Below are 18,532 nucleotides of genomic sequence, written 5' to 3'. Positions count from 1 at the left end.
GAGAGAGAGAGAGAGAGAGAGAGAGAGAGAGAGAGAGAGAGAGAGAGAGAGAGAGATTGGTCGCGATATGGGAAAACGGAGAGACAGTCTGCGCGCGTACAATCTGGACATCATCGCAGGCTGGTAGAGACGGTTACGTTGAGGTTGGTCTTCGGGCGGTAATTAATGTGGCCTCACGCATCGGACGATCTCTCCCGTCTCTCTCGCCGTTTGCGCCCCGGCTCGCTTTTGCCTGTTTCAACCACCCTGCTCGTTGCCGCTGCACGGAGAAAACTTTCAGGGCTGCGAGATAAGCCGAAACCCCATTATAGTTCGCTGTTAGATTCTCCCGTTGTGGCCCCGAATAGTCGGTAGTAGTAGCGTGAGATCTCCGCTCTATCTCCGTTCCAACGACTGTTCGTATCCGCCGTTTGTCGCGGCCTTGCTCCCTTCGAGGGTCCACCTTTAACCCCAACCCAAGATAATGGGACTCTGTGCGGTGTTGGAGTTTAAATGAGTGTTTGCGCGCTTCTCTGTAAATTATGGGAACCCCTTTCGGGACACTCGTTGCTATAATATACGTGTACGAGCGGCGTTCTGGGCGTTCAGAAGGTGCGACGTCGTCACGTATCACGCTTGGCTGATTATTGTGCAGCATGCGTTAAAATAGCGTCTTCATGCCCTTCTTCTGTGCGGTGTGTAATGTGTGTCATGCGCCGATATTTTTATTCATTTCTTTGCGCAGTCGATTAGCTCTTTTCTGTTCAATGTTGAATTTACGACTAGCGGTATAATTATCCGCCCCTTGTGCTCATATTGAGTTATTATTGTTAATTCTTATCGATTATACGTACATTGTAAAAAAAGTATATAAAATTACATTAATAAATTGTGTAAAAATAACACAATTTATTAAAATATGTATATAAAATTGATCCTTGAAAAATTATAATAGTTTAGGAGTAATTTTATTTTTAAGTTTACAGAGGAGGGTCGAAATTTTCGAGGAATATTCGATCACACGGGGATCGTTTTATTTGTATGTTTTCTTATGTATTTTTCTTCGTAGAAACCGAAAATAATCATTATAATAACGCTAGGTTAAAGGAAAAATTGGTACATTGAAATAAAATGAATAAAATCCTTATTCGCATCATTATGAAATCACTGTCAGTTATGCCTCGATGATTTAGAAATTAATTCCAAATTGGATCAAATGCGAGTAATATTGCGCCACAAAACGCTATTTAGATTATTATATTTCTCATTATACTGTTTATCATCTGATACCGTTTCCCTCACTCCAAGCATCGCGCTTGTGTGTGAATAGGTTGATGTTTTCATATTTTTTATAAGATTATTATTTTACGATTTTAAACGTAACGGATTCGATTCTAGTCGAAGTATGCTTCACATACGAATACAGGCGACTGTTTTAATTTTATTAAATTGGTAAGGATTAACTTAATCGACGATTAACTCAATCAGCAGTGTAGCCAACAGCAAATCTGTATATCGTTTTTCCTTATCTCATCTTCGTGATATTAGACTTAAGTCATTAAATTTAATCATACCATTTATTAAATCATTAAATAAAAATCATTAAATCAATTATCTATTAAATCAATTTTTTTACTATCTGTACAATTTTTTGCTCGTTTTAATTCCATATTTTTGAGATATGAATTATTATTATAAACAGACGAAATTTATTACTTTTATCAGAGTTAAGTAGGAACGCAAAGATACAAGTATATCATGAAGAGATAAAGTTAAGAACGTTAATTGGCGTTGGTAACGGCCGCTCTAAGAAATAAACCTTCGTCCAAAGTATTTGCGAAAAGTGCATATGAAACTGTAGTAAGATAAAAAATAAGGTAGCCAAGCAGAGAAATATAAACGCCTGTACATTTTTATTGCGAGTAGTCGCACAGTTTCGCAGTAGTAATATCGACTATTTAGCTACCGTTACCACCGTCGAAAACAGGCTAACAGCAATAGCTGCTTCCCAAGATGCTCATGCGGCAGCTTGTTACACCTTTTCGACTTTATTATGTATACTTCGTTTACGACGGCGACACACCGTGCAGATATCACGAGTATTACATCGTGCTATCCGGAATTGAAACTGCAGAACCCGCCTTGTGCTGTTCAATGTTGAATGAGGGCAACTACTGGCAGTTGAAGTAGTTACTTCTACTTAATGTCGGCACCTTTACGAAGTTAACATCCCGCTTTCAGAATTGCGATATAACTGATAGAGTTATTCTTTGAACAAGAACATCTGGCTCTTTTACAAAGAGTTCCAGAGTTGTCGACCTATTTCAGAAGGAAAAAGTTCTGATGATTAAATGTAAAGAATTCGAAGGAATAAAACGTCAGTTTTATGTTCTCAAAAATTGCTAAAGATCTTTCTACATATGTATTTCAATCAGGTTTGATAAATCAAAATACTTTTCGATGAATTTTTTTAAGAATGTTATTTAAAAATGTCAAGAAAAAGGTGAGATTTTGTAAAAAAAAAATTATTATAATTAAATATGCAATAATATAGAAAGGCCATTGAGAGCAAACACCGCAATTGTTTTTAAATAAGTAGTTTATAGTATACAATTACTCTACGTTACTACATAATTCTTGTATTCTGTAGTGTACGTTTTTGTCTTATTTTTGACAATTAGACAATCTTCAGCGTTAGCAATTCAATCAACAAATTCCAGTATATTATGCACTCTTAGTGGAACTTCTATCATTTAACGTGATGAATTTCCTCTCTTGACAGTTAAACAACTGTTAAGATTAATTCCACTAAAAGTGCATTCGCATTAATATTTAGTTAAACTGAGAACAACAATCCATAATTCGTTAGAACCATTTGTCTATTTCGAACGTTAAATAACTGAAAATTATTTTAAAAAATTATTACAACATGCATTATATAATCTAATTTAACTCGGAAGTGCTTGCGTTCCAAGTTATATTTTCTCGCATTTCTTCGCTTTTTAATTTTTAATTATTTTTTCATACTGTTGGCACTCTCGTATATTTTCTTCGACGTATATTTTTTTAAAATTCGTTATAAGACCGCGTACGTGCTGCTGCGCTCTTACCCCATTATGAATGTATGTGAGTAGTGAAAAAAATGCAAACTCACTTTTTTCAAAAGAAGCTTGGAGAGATTCAGAATGATGGATGATTCATAATTAAATTTACTTTCAAAATTTATTAGAATAGATATAAAGAACTCAATTAGATTAAAACTTGTAACTAATATACATAGTATATTACTTTATAAAATAGTATTTTTTTAAATAAAATTTATTTTATAAATTAATTTACATTATTTATAGCAGAGATTAATAGCAATTTTTTGTTTCAAGACTTTCAAATTGATACCAATATATAGTTATTAACAACAAATTGTTTTGTAGATTATTTTAATTATACTGAAAAACAATCTTATTTCATTTAAATGACGATCCTTGTATGTACTTTTAGTTATTAGAAAAGCTATTGAATATAAGATTGAAAACGTTTTATCGCTTGTAAATTTTGACAAAATGGGATTAAAGAGAAGAAAAGCAATGATTTTGAAGATTTTTGTAACGTCGAGCAAAAAATTGATTTCTTTTATTGTCAAACATTTGATTCCATTTGCCCATCAATTATCAATATTAACTATCTAAACTATTTTTAACAAATAAAAAAGTCTAGTGAAAAATTTAAATTTAAAAAAATATTCATGTCTGTTTTATAATAAAAATAAAAGTTACATAAATTATTATTCGTTATTTCTTAGATTTACATGTTCTAAAAAGAAATTAAATAATTTTAATAAAGAGAATGAAAGAAATTCACTGTCGTTTCTCGCTACAATCAAATATTTTTCTCCAATTGATTAAAACCGCATGAATTTTATTCTTCACGAGATGTGAAACCTTTACATGAAGTAAAACAACGCAACAAATGAATTTACAAGTAAATAGATCAAGCAAAATTCATCAATATAGATTCTACTTTTTAAATGAATGTGACGCGGTGCGATGTGGGATATTAAATTAGTGCGTTGAATCTAAACTGAGAAATAATAAACGGAATATTCGACGTTTATTTACTTTACGAAACGTTAAACATTTCGTGGAACACAACAAATTGACCGATACGAGGCCTTAACGTTTGTTTTGCGGTGTATGGCGCGTTGTGTTTGCAGCAAGGTCGACGTGTAACCATTCCAGTGCGGTGGCTAAGCTAACGCGTCGCGTCGCTAGTCACTCCACGTTGTTCCTCGAAACGCAATCATGACAAATTACTAGATAATATGTATCAAACGCAATTATTCGATACGAACGATTAACAGTTACCTGCAATTATCGCGCGATCAATTACGTTACTATTAGTGATTCATAAACGATTTGATTCACGCAATTAACAATCAAGGATTAATCGAATCGATAAGTCTGTTTTCCACTGAATTACAAGTGTACACTTTTGGAACTTAGTAAAACAGATGTATGTTTGAGATTTGGCGAAAGTTAGAACAAAATTCTAGTGCAGTCTAGTGCAGCAAAATAAAAAGCAAACTTTATGTAATTTTGAAGGTGGTTTTATAAACGACTTAAAAAAAATGTAAAATGATATAAGGAATGGAAATAGATTATTATTTTGTACTTTTTAAATAATTGATCGTTATTACAGACGCTAATTTAACTCGCGTCTTATTACACGGTATCGTCGTAAAGTTAGCGCAGTCACTCTCGAATTTTTCGTTATGCCATGAAATATTGTAAATGTGGGATTGATTGTCTATCTTGTGATGAATGTCACTGTACATTTAATTGGTAAGTAAAGTTTTTATAGATCTCGTATTTAATATCATAACTTCGGACAAGATTTAAAGCACATAATAGATAAAGTGTCGATAGACTGTTGTGTTGTTTATGAAAAACAATTAAAATTATATTCTACGCAGTTTTATCACTCAGGATTCACTGGGTACATTTTAAATACTTGTATTTGAAATACAATTTGTGTTTTGTGTTTTGCATTTCAGCGGAGCATATAAAAATATGTGGTATTGTATATTTCAAATACTTTAATAATGTATTTCGTCCGGCCCTTTCTAAAGTAAACACATTATAAAGGATTGATGTTATAAGGTGTTATAAAAAAATAAGAATTATCGCCTCTTTCAGCAACTCTAATGCAAGTGAAATAAAATTTCCGTGCACAACGCTTGACTTCGTTGAAATTTAACATATATTATATTATATATATTATCGTAACTAAAAGAACAAAAAGTATTTTGTATTTTAAATCGAAAGATTAAAAGATAAAAAATTTTGTCATTAAAATACGTACATTGAGATTGACAATATTTTGTATTTTGTATTTCAAATGCTTCAATAATGTAACAAATAAATAAAATATATATACACGCTTGATATCATTTAAATGATTTATACAATATAAGGATAACGAGCAAAAATAAGATTTCATTTAAAAAAGAATTAATATAATTAAATTACAAAGGTCATATAAAAGAATCATATAATTTGTAATTCGAAATCAATTAAACAAACTATTTATATTTCGAATTTTATGTAACTATGATGAAGACTCTGTGAATACGAAACGCCTTACAATCATTGTTCCTGTCAATATATTACCTTTGTAATTTATTATATGAATATATCATCTTAATTCTTTTTTAAATAAATCTCGTTTTTGTTCGTTTATTGGTCGTTATCCTTATTTAATGATGTGTTTTAGCCACTCCTGCATACATTACCATGAATTTTTCATAACCGACATAATATAGATACGTATAACACAGTCGGCAGTTTGTCTATTATTTATTCTTGTCCTTAGTATTTGACAATAGGTCTGTTTGCGTTACTTGAAATTCACAAAAATGTTTGCACTTAAAATAAGATAAATACACTGAGAAAAAATATCCTAATTTAAAAAAAAAAGTATTTCTTTAGATCAATGAATATTTCTTTAAAATTAAGATACTTTTTTAATTTAAAAAAGTAAAATAATAATTTAATTTAAGAAAATAAGTAAATCGTAGTAAAGTTGGTAGCACGTCACTCTCGAATTTTCTGCTGCCACAAGCGGAGCGTATTGCGTTTCGCAATTATTTAACTTCAACTCGTATTTATTCATATTTTAATACGGCAATACGTGATGCTAACTGCCGTGAAATAGCGAGCGAATGCTATTTGTTACGCAAAGTATGAAAAGTGCACAAAAGTGTAGTTAGGAGCAACAGGTGTAGTATCGCGCCGCGACGGTAGTTGCTCCCGGACGCGTGAAGTTGACCGCGTAATTTACGTTAGTTCTCTCTTGGCGATTTTAGATTTATCCGTCGCGGAACGTCAAGAGTGTCGGACAAATCGCAGTCTCGTGAGATTGTATACGCTTTCCCGCGTCGATTTTCCATTAGAATGTAATAAAGTCCGCGTCGCGTGTGATTGACGTCGGGAGTGCCGTAAAAAGAGTCGCGCAGTAGTAATTAACCGTGTTTTCGCGAGTGTCGAGTGAACGCCATGAAAGAGCAGCCACGGACGGATAAGGGAAGAGGAAAAAGAGGAGGCTTGGGGTGGCGTCGGGTGCCGACGGAACAACCATGGGGTGAGTAATTTGTTACCTATTCATTATTTATAATACTTGAATTTAATCGATTTTCCGCGCGAGAACACCACGATCGCATTGCATATTCTACGCACCGGTTAGCAAATATGTAATATTAGATACGCATAAAAAATATTATTTCATATTTAAGAGATTTCAAATATTTAATAAAATATTTATAAAATTCAACATGTGTATGTAATATTTTATAATATTTAAAAAGTTATAACTGTTTAAATACGCAAGGTTTAGAGATTTCCATTGTAACATCTTTTTTTTAAATTTCATATTTTGTTTATTAAATATGCAACTTTTTATTAAATGTATGTAATTAAAATGCAAACAACTACTTTTAAATAATTCATTTTTTGTATATAAAAAAGATGAATTGAACGAAAAGAATATTAAAAATGAAGTTTAAATGCGTTCAATAATTTGGTTAATTATTGTAAATATATATTAATTTAATTTATATTTTTTATTAAAACATATTTATATTTTATATTTTACAGATCGATATTGTATACAATTCTATCAATGCGCATCGTACCGGTAAGTGCAATTCTAGTGAGTTATATATTCTATAATCTATTTTGTTGTTTTAATCTGAAGATAACAAATTTATAAAAATTAGTAAATACGTAAATATAGAACGTAAATATGAATATGATGTAAGAAAAATTGCAAATAGCAAAAAGTAATTTTTCTTACGAATTATTATACATAAAAGTTAAAATTGATAATGATATATATATATGTAGTAGTAAAATATTGACAAACTTGATAGTTGAATGTATTATATATTTTGATGTTTTTTAGGTTTTATATATTTAAAAAATAATATTTTTGATTAAATATATAAAAATGTTATAAGTAAATATAATAATGTAGATGCGATATCATACATAAATTGTCTTTTGAAATATGGGTGAGCTGCAAATTAGTAATTTAATTCCTGGAATAATTACAATTATCCGTCGATTTATTGTATGTACAGACAAAGATGCATACGTATACGGGAAGCTATAAAGTAGAATCTATTATAATTAATAAATTGTGATTCAATTTGATCGTTTATTGCACATTTACATGCAACAGAAGTTTATTAAACGACATAATAAATTATTTATTTTAAATAAGTATAAATCGCTTGAAATTTACAAGGAATTTTAATTTTGAGGTACGTAAATTGGAAAAGATAAAATATATTTTATACCTACATACATTAAAATAAGTGAAAAAAAATGTTAATTATTTTTGAAACAAAAGAAAATTTTAAGTAATAAAGATATTCTTTTGCATTTTTTTGTTAAGCTTTTGTATGTATATATAAACAAAATTGCAGGAGACTTTCAGAGATTTACAATTAAAAATATTATTAAAATATTAAAATATTATTACTCAATATCGATGTACAGAATACATCAAGTAGAAAAAGGAGCATACACTGATTCTTAGTGTAACAAGCACTCTTTATATAAAATTGTCGCTTGATAAAAAACGCTTTAGTATATGAATACTATGAGATAAACTTTCTCTACTTTAAGAAAAACAGAAGAACAAAGTTTAAAAAAAAATCTAAAAAAGAATTTTTTTTAACCCCTATTATACTTTGATTATTTTTTAAAACATCGACATGTTTTCTGTGTATTTTTTTTATATGGCGAAAAAAGTTTTTCCACGTCTTGTTTGTACCGCAGTGTCTATTTTCATGAGCCGTTAACAGCCGGTTTTAACTTCCTCACCTCATTACTATACCTGAATCGCTGATGATTGCCTAGAGCTTCAATGTAGGGAAGAGATGGAAGTCGCTTGCAGTAAAATCCGAAAAGTACGAGGATGTTTTTCTAAGGTCCGAAGATCCCACTCAAGGCTGTGTTCGCAAACGTTACCCGAATGTCCTCGGGTGTCATCTTATACTCGTTTAACATTGGATGGACAACAAGGATAAAATGATACACGAAGCACTTGAATATAACGCATTTCCAAACACATCTGAGGGTCATTTCTTACGTGAAAAAAAAAAATAGAAAAACTTATTTTTAGGTTGATCGTAGACGATTTGCAAAAAATGGACATACCGTGGTATACACAAGAAAGATGTGAAAATACTTTTTTTAACGATACAACAAATTCATAGAAAAAAATGTGGACCTTTTTTTTTAAATAACCAAAGTATAACAAGTGAAGATTTTTTTTTTATATTTTGAAACTTTTTTTTCCCAAATTCGAGGAACTTATACTTTTGGACTAAATCTCGTATACGTATTACGTTATTAAGCGACAATTTTATGTAAAGAATGCTTGCCATATTAAGAATCATGGCAGTGTGTTAATGCTCTCTTTTTTTTAATTATTTAATATTTAAATATTATTATAAACGTTTTTTACATGTTAATTTACGAGAGTATTAATTTAGGAGAATATGTTAATTATATTGTTTAGAAAATTTAATATTAATGTGTGTTATATTTGGAATAATGCACATTGAAAAACATGAGAAGGGCAGTAAAAAGGAAATTTCGTATTGAAAATAGCCTCGTATTTAATATTGAGATACAATATACTACACTATTCATTTTGAATAAGGCGATAACTAACGAAAAGATATCTTCCATCGTTTTGCTTCAATTCCAGTCGTCGTCTGTATGTATTACGATACCATTAGTCTACGTTGCTTCCTGTCAATTTCGAGAATTTTCTTTTCACGAATTGTCTCGTGTAAGAGAAATGATTTCACGATAAACAGTTCGGCGTTCGCTTCTTTCTCGGGACCGAGGGACTGGTCGGCCTGCTTGTTTCTCTTCACGCATTCCCAAAGGTGTCGTCCCGGTCTGTCTGTCACCGACATCATTCGCCCTAGTTCTGATCTTTCAGCGACGTTAAAGCTCGACGTTCACTCTCGAGAGACCATAGCTCGGGTTAACACTATTATAGACGAAAGAGACCCATAGGCACTCGTCGGGGGTGATGTCTAGTTAAGAAAATGCGGTAACAGTATACGCAAGTGACGTCTTCTTAAATGCCTTCGGATGAAACAGTTATTGGAGTTTAGGATCCCGTGGGATAATAGGCGCGTGGCATGTTTGCGCTAGAGTTGAAGACTTGATAATTAGCTGTAGCTACCGCGTGTTTTCGAATTCCGTGTATATTTCCTTGCAGCTGCTTCTTGCGACACGAGAAAGTTTTATGTCATCTCTGGGAATATCAAGAAAATATTCTTTCTGCATTTTTAAGTACATAGAATATTATATGATAAAAAAGAGCTCATTACGTGGTTATTTTTTAATATTTTTATTATCTTTAAAACAATCTCTAATTATAAATTTTTGCAATCTCTAATACTGTATGAATAAATTACAAACAAATTATATACATTTTCTTTTTTTGTCGATGATAATTTATTGTACTATTATGTATCTCTTTAAATTTATTAAAAAATTTAGCGTAATGAAACCTTGCAAAATGGGACAAGTTGCAAAAGTAATTCAATCTGTAAGAAAGGCGAATCTTCATGTCACAGCCGTATTCTTGAATCAATTCTTCCTTTCTGTCAAAAAGCCATGCGAAATATTGAAGCAATATATTTTCTTTATATAAAATTTCGTAAGATAAACGCGTAAAAATTTGAGTACACGTAAGTGAAGACAGACTATAGAATTGATTCGACAACCACAATTAACCTTAAATAGTAATAAAATGCAAGGTGGGTCAATGCGGAATACAGATACACACGTACATGGAATATTTAAGCATTTTACATTAGAGAATTTTTTGAGTTGGGTACAGCATATCAAAGATAATTACATTTTTCGTCGTAGCTTTTAATTGTACGGGATATCTTGTTACCTTTCATTTTTGTCATTAGCTTCGTGGAATAGAATTATTAAGATACGGAAGGTGAAGAGCTGTTATCTTTTCTTGCGCGGAACTTCCGCAGTGACGTTATGACGTTGAATTGTCCGATGTGGTCGATGATTTATGTATTTTCCAGGGAGCTCGATGAGAAGACAGCCCTATTTAGTGGCGCTGGATGAGGAAATTTCACGTATAATGCGGTTTTTGGCACCCCATGACCCATCACCATACTGAAACCGATAGTCATTATAGCGAACATATATTCCATACAGCATCGTGTTTATTTAAGTTATTATACATTTCACACATATTATACATTTCAAATTACTATATGAATCAGTTTATAAGTCGACGTGACTTTTCACGCGATTACAGATTTCATTTATCTTTATGAAATTGTAAACTTTTGATTGAATCTTTAAAGAGGACAGTTTTATTGATTAATTTAATAGATCAATTAATGCAATATGAATAAAAAATCCAAGAATTAATTTGTTCTCTCATTTTCATATGTCATTTCTATAATTTAAAAGCAATGCTTAAATAAGATAGATTTTTTATATCTACAACATACACACATGTTTTAATAGGCAATATAAAATTAACGTTGATGCGAGTAATACCAATCGACTGTGTACACTATACTCTTCTTCCTATGTTGTCCCGCTATGCGCGATGGATGACTTACATTTTTTGATTAGAATAATTGAGTATGTGAACGAATCTATCGGGAATATCGATACTCCGAACTGGCCTATCTATCTTTCGAATAGAGAATACCTTAGGGAAATACGTCCAGTATTCGGGACGTGCCGGGCTATTCGCAGATTGTTTCCACTTTCGCGTTCGCGCGTGCAACAATGTTACTTTAGAAACAACAATTTATAGGTATACAAAAACATCAATAATTTTGTTAAAATTGTTCGAAAACAACATTGCGTTATAATGTAAATAAACAAAAACAAAAGACAAGCAATAATTTCCCCAAAAAGTCGGGAGGTCTCAGATTTGACTTCTGCATTGAAAAAAATTTTGGTCCAACAAATGATCGTTAATCAATGTTCAACTTAATGTCTAATTATAATAATTTATTAATAGAATAACTGGATTTATTGATATAATTATATATTTATTCTTGCAATGAATTCTAGTAAGTTTTATATTCTAAATCATTATGAGAACCAATTTTCAATGAATATTTAATTGTTATGTATATTAATATGTAATTTAATATTAATTCAATGAATATTTTATTGTATTTACGTACAATGTTGGTTCAGTATGGTTAATATTTTTGCAATATATAAGTTTTTTACAGTTTTTTTTCTAATTCAGTTTAACTTTAAGGGGATTTGTAACTGGCTATCTCACATTATAGTATGATTTATTCATATAAACGGTGTTGTTTCTAAAGTTTTAGCAAAAGTTAAGAAATAAATTCATTATTTGATTTGCCGCGCGCGCGCGATAATTTGATTTAATTGTTTATATAATATAAAATATAAAATATATAACACTTTTATAAAATGTGGTTTAAATCAAAAACAAAATTGTCAAATCAAAAAGCATAAAAACCACGCACAAGATCTATTTTGTGAGGACTTATTCAAGTCCGTATTTTATTATTAAAATATAAGTTTAAACGTTTCGGTCATAAAAATTTGACCATCTTCAGTATATAGTTAAGTTAATGTAACATTAAATCATACGCATATTATAATACAATATTCGCTTACATCTATTCGCCATATTACAAAATTTCTTCTTGGTAAAATAATCTCAACATAAACCCTCGTTCTTGTCTCAATGTAAATTCTCCTTCCAATTATTGCGAATTATTATTTTGAAGAAACATCGTTGGTAGACTATGTTTCGTTAAAAAATTCGTTAAATCTTGAGTGAAAAGTCAGAGAAAAATCGTACATTACACCAGTAAAGTCAGATATGTTATCATAACATATCTGACTTTACTGGTGTAATGTACGATTTTTCTCTGACTTTTCACTCAAGATTTAACGAATTTTTTAACGAAACATAGTCTACCAACGATGTTTCTTCAAAATAATAATTCGCAATAATTGGAAGGAGAATTTACATTGAGACAAGAACGAGGGTTTATGTTGAGATTATTTTACCAAGAAGAAATTTTGTAATATGGCGAATAGATGTAAGCGAATATTGTATTATAATATGCGTATGATTTAATGTTACATTAACTTAACTATATACTGAAGATGGTCAAATTTTTATGACCGAAACGTTTAAACTTATATTTTAATAATAAAATACGGACTTGAATAAGTCCTCACAAAATAGATCTTGTGCGTGGTTTTTATGCTTTTTGATTTGACAATTTTGTTTATAAAATATAAAGCATGCTTGGCAAATATAAAATAAATAACGTATATTATGCGGTTGTAAATTGTTCTCGTGCGATAACAAGTAAATTAATGGGAGTGATTAATGGGTCAAAAATATTTTACAAATATGCAATAAATTTCTAATATGATTTTCGGTTTTATAGAGTAAATTCGCGGTCGGCAAAGTGTATTTTTGCGCACTTGAAATCACATTTTGTGTGCAATACACCATGTCACACGACGCAATCCGTCTGTGTATAAAAGTAACATGTCCATTAAGACTAATAACAGAGGATTTCTTCAAATGCGATCGAAAAGTTAACGATGACGAAGCAGTCTGCCTGCCATGAAGAAAACTAAATCCAACTATTCTATAATAGTAGAACACAAAGTTATCATATAAGATTAAGATGACATCAAATAAAAGTCATTTTAGAAAAAATCAATGACATCATTCGATACAATTTTGAAAATGATTTTATGAATATATTTGACATAAAAATGATTTTTAAGTGATTTTTTAAATTAAAAAATCATTTGCTAAATTCTTTATATAAATAATATAATAACTTTTTAAAGCAGTTTTATCAACTAAAATATTATTTGATGAATAGTGTTTAAGTAATTTTTTAAAAAATTACTTACAAAAATTATTATTCTATCAAGAATTCTTAACTAAATCATTGTCAAAAATGTTTTAAATTACGTCATTATAATTTTTCCTAGAATAGCTTTAATGGATTTTGATTTTTATTGGATCAAATGACTTTTACATCATTTTGATCTTATTATAATTTTGTGTTTTTATACTAGGAATAGTTTTCGCCGTCTTATGAAACGCATATAATTTTTTAGTATAACGCATTCGGATAACTTAATGTTGGATCACAAGTGCGATTTCTGTGCAGTTGGCCATCATATCATTGGCATATAAATTATTGATATCGCTGATCTGTATAATATTTCACCCACATGGATGTGTCTTTCTCATGGCGCGCGAAAACCCATTGGCTCTGGCAACTGTTTCGAATTCTATCGAATTTTCGCGAGTAAGCCCCGATCAGATTGCGTGGCGGGGAAAAGTGGGACGTGTTATTCGTATGTCGTGCAAAGGCATCGTACAATCACCTAGGCCCTCAAGGAATTCTGCTGGTGCCGCGAAACAAGAACTTCACGCATACCGTTTACTTTGGGGAATCCATGTGGATACCAGCTACCGGAAATACCTTACACATACCCTATCAAACCGGTGTATTGCAGGACGTTACATATCTGACAATGAGGTCGTCTTGCACAGTTCGCTGTAACCGACGTTTTCATTAATTCGAAACATCCTACCTCGGTTAACGTCGTGCTACAGACCGTCTGATCAAAGTCTGGTCACGACAAGAGATTCGATATTTTTCTTCAAAATCTTACGAGAAAAGATATGTTTTATCTCTAGAATAGTGCGAGAGAAAAAAAGATATGATGAAAAATATCGAACCAATCATAGATTGCTATCTCGTGGTTAGACTTTGATTAGAGAGAGTTTCTATGGCTGGTATTCATAAAATCGATTCTTATTTGAAAATGTCTTAAGATATTAACGATTTCGTGGCCGAAATTCATAGTCAATTCTTACATTTAAGATTGCTTTAAGTCCTAAGATGTCATGAACCAATCAGAAAATCACATTAGCATCTTAAGAAATTACTCAAGGCAATCTCAAAATAAGAACCGATTATGAATACCAGTCTTTATATTTAAGACTGTCTTAAGTAAAGTCTTAAGATATCGTGAACCAATCAGAGAACCGCATCTTAAGACATTACTTAAGGCGGCCTTAAAATAAGAACGGACTATGAATACCGACTTACGTCGCGTTAACAATCAGTGTTCGTCTTTCGCGAATTACGTTAAATCGGAGTTCAATTTAATAAATCGCAGTGCAGTTTTTTAATTTACTGATGATATATAATATACGATTTTTATCACGACAATTTTTAAAAGTTAGTACAAAAATGTTCACATATCTTTCGCATTATAACAAGATATACGAACACATATATTTAGTTAGATAAAAGGACTGATACATCCGATAACACGGGAAGAATATCGAGCGGAACTATTTCGAAACTATTTGAGATATCGGAAAACGCTTTCAGATCTTCTTTACGGATATCCCTTTTATATCCACTTTTTTTATTTTAGCCATTGACAGATCTTTCTATTCACTTGTAAATCGTTAACTTGTTGTATTTTTAGTAATTATGAGAATTTTCTCATGTTCTCATTAAACATAATAATTTTAAACTACCAACTATATTAATAGCTTTCCAAACTGCCTACGAAAAGGAGTGATAAACTAAAAGAAAGAAGGATCAGAGGATATTTTCATTGCGTATTCGACTCTCGACGCGGTTAAAAGCGTGGTGGCTCGCTTATTCCATTTTTACATCTAATCTGATATTCATATTGCATAAATAAACCTTGGAATGAAGCAGCCGCATTTAGCGTTCGAAATACGGTCAAGAAATGGCGCGAACGCATACGCTCGATATGTCCGTATCGAATGCGCGGTGATTCTAATATAGGATGTTATCAGTGAGAATATACGACGTGTCTAAAAAATTTGCAATCGAATATTGTCTTATTAACCTTTGGACTGCCGGCATTTTTATTAAAATAGTGTTTCTTTTTCTCAAAAATTTTTCTATATAAAAGTAACATATATATACATGACGAAAAATTTCGAGATTTTTGCAAAGCCACAAAAAGTAACTTTCTCGGTACAGTCTAAAGTTAAATGATATTTTATTAAATAACTCTAATGTGAATGCCCAGCGTAAATAACCTTGGATTGAGTGATGCTATTGTACTCGGAGATGTATGTATATACAAATGTAAGTCAGCAACTATAATAAAAGGTTGCAACACTTATTCTTTCTGATGATTTTCAGATTACAGCCTACTCATCGAGCGATTGGTTCTTATTTGGATTCATAAGAAACAATTGCTCGAGGAATAGACTGTATTCTGAAAATCGTCAGAAAGAAAGTGTTGTAACCTTTTAATTGCTAATTGTACATACATAATGAAACAAGAGAAAGATAAAGAGCTCGAAGTTATGTTCGGTATATCCGGACATATCAGATAAGGCGTTTTCTATATCGCGATTCCAACAGCAAGACAGATTGACAAAGAGAGAGAGAGAGAGAGAGAGAGAGAGAGAGAGAGAGAGAGGGGTGGGGGGAGGGGGGGACGTGCACACTCGAGCGGTAGCGGCAAAAGGGGTGAAATTGGGGAGCGCCTTTATTTATTTTTTTTTCTTTTCGCGTCATCCCCCGCGCCTCGTCTCCATTTCTGCACTCCCTTCAGCACCCTCTGACGAGTCGACCTCGCACCACCAGTGTCAGTATCGACTAGGATACCTCGTGGAGAGAACAACGATGGGGTGGCCAGAGGGGGAGAAACGCGGGGTTGCTGAACACAGACTAGAGCAGGAGAAAAGGAGGCGAGGCAGATAGAGATGGAGATGTTGAGGAATAGAGAGATAGGAATACGGTGTGGCTCGCTGATTCTCGGCAGACCTCGTGTTCAGTGCCGTACCCGAATCAGCCTTTTCTACTGAAAACTGTACACCACGTGAACGGCCAACTTTTTGGCGCATAATCGTTTCATTAATCATTTGCATGAATTCCTGTCACTTTGACGAGTTACTATTAACAATAACGGCGCGATAAGAAGCGTATCTAGAAATTTCAAGTTTTTAATTTAAAGAGGGATGAACGGATTAATATATAATGTAAAATACGTTTGTGTGCCTTACCTGCAAACAGCTTTATTCTGTAATTCTGCGTGCTGAAGTAAAACTTAACGACTAACATCGCAATACATATTTCGGAGATTTCTGTGTTTAAAGGATCCAAACCTCGCTATTTTACATTCCGCTTTGGAACGCGAGTGCAATAGAAAGTCGGTAATCAAGTAATGGAACTCGGCCTTTGCGTGGAACGTAATGTACGAGGAAAATTACACCTCCGTTGAATTGTTGCAGCTACTTCAGGTCATACAATCCTCGCTGGCAACATTCATGACTTACATCAAAAGATGAAATAATGTAATTAGTGTATATTCCTAAAATATCCCGCAAACTTGTATTTTATTTAAGCAATAAATAATGTTTTCCAACGTGTTGAATAGATAATATGCTGATTCTAATAGAGATATTAATAAAACAGCGTTACAAATGGCTTTATAAATCGAAATTGAATATTAATTATTAATTCACATATTTTTATAAATTACGGAAATCACTTTTTACGATAAACATCGCAAATATCTATTCACAGAATCTTTTTAAACAAAACATAATGTAAAACGATTTACTTTTAACGAAGTACATATAGTTATATCTTATCTAAATCATTTTTAATAAAATTAAGGTCATATTAAGATGACGTAAAATAGCAGAAGTACTTGGCGCGATGTTAAGTTTGTTAATCAAATAAATTTTTGCCACTCTCTAAGCAAATTAATAAGGAATGGACGATGATATCGCACGAGCGTTAATCATGCAAGGGGGTGTCGCGAAAACACGCGATCTAACATCGGCGACGATCTTACATTTATTCGAGCTACATAGGGGCGAAGAGAATGGGGTGTAAACGCGTGTACGTTCCTGTCGGCGCGTCGCCGCCTCGAGGTTTCCACATGGTCTCGCGTTATATCGAGGGCAAATCGTGCGGACTCGGTGAATCTCGAGCGTTCTCGTAGCCGGTCCTGTCGGTGCTGCCACATGGCCGCGCGTCGTGTTTTGCGGGCTTGGCGAGCTTTCAGGGGCGGCACCTGAGTGGTAGGGTGCTCGTTGGTTCACCCTCGGCAGTCAGGACAAGTGGGAAAGAGGGGTGGTGGCTCGGCTAAGTTCGGCCAGCTTCGCAAGTCATCGCCGACGTCTCGCGTCGGGGCTTCCACATGGGTTGGTATTGGCTCCCGGGGCGCAGGGTAGCTTGTGTGGCGGGGCTCTAACCGTGGAGAGAGACTCTAACCGTGGAGCAGAGAACGAGGCGACGTAGGGTAGGAGAGACGGCGGGAAGGAGAGAGAGAGAGAGAGAGATTGATAGAACTTGGGAGTAGAAGCGAGATGACACTCTGAGCAGAGAACGAGGCGACGTAGGGTAGGAGAGACGGCGGGAAGGAGAGAGAGAGAGAGAGAGAGATTGATAGAACTTGGGAGTAGAAGCGAGATGACACTTAACGGGTGGATAGGAGAGCGAGGATGAGAGAGATACGGTCTGTGAGCGAGAGGGAGTGAGAAAGGAGGAGAGAGTAAGAGAGAAAGAGAGGCACGGTTCTCGCCACAACATCCCCCCTCGAAACGGGCAGAGCATCAGTGCTAAGGTAGGTTGCTCGGTCGGAACATTGCCAGAGAGAGAGACACGTCCTGGGAGTGCCTGCCTGCTGCACCGACACGACTTCCTGGTGCAGGACTCGCAGCGGTGCAAGGAACGAGAGAACGTGCGCAAGAAAAGAGAGAGAAAGAGAGAAAGAGAGAAAGAGAGATAGAGTGACTGACTGAGTGACATACGCATGTACGCACGTACGTACTCACGCACGTACACAAGCACACGGCGTCCTCGTAATTGTGCGTGAGCACGCATGCACGTAGGCGCGTGAAACACGGTACCAAGGAGGGAGAGACCGAGAAGACCGAATAG

This window comes from Cyphomyrmex costatus, unplaced genomic scaffold (assembly GCF_001594065.2).
Source record: "Cyphomyrmex costatus isolate MS0001 unplaced genomic scaffold, Ccosl1.0 scaffold111, whole genome shotgun sequence".
In the NCBI taxonomy this organism is placed as follows: domain Eukaryota; kingdom Metazoa; phylum Arthropoda; class Insecta; order Hymenoptera; family Formicidae; genus Cyphomyrmex; species Cyphomyrmex costatus.
The sequence above is the reverse complement of the archived record's forward strand: the minus strand, read 5'-3'. Positions refer to the sequence as shown.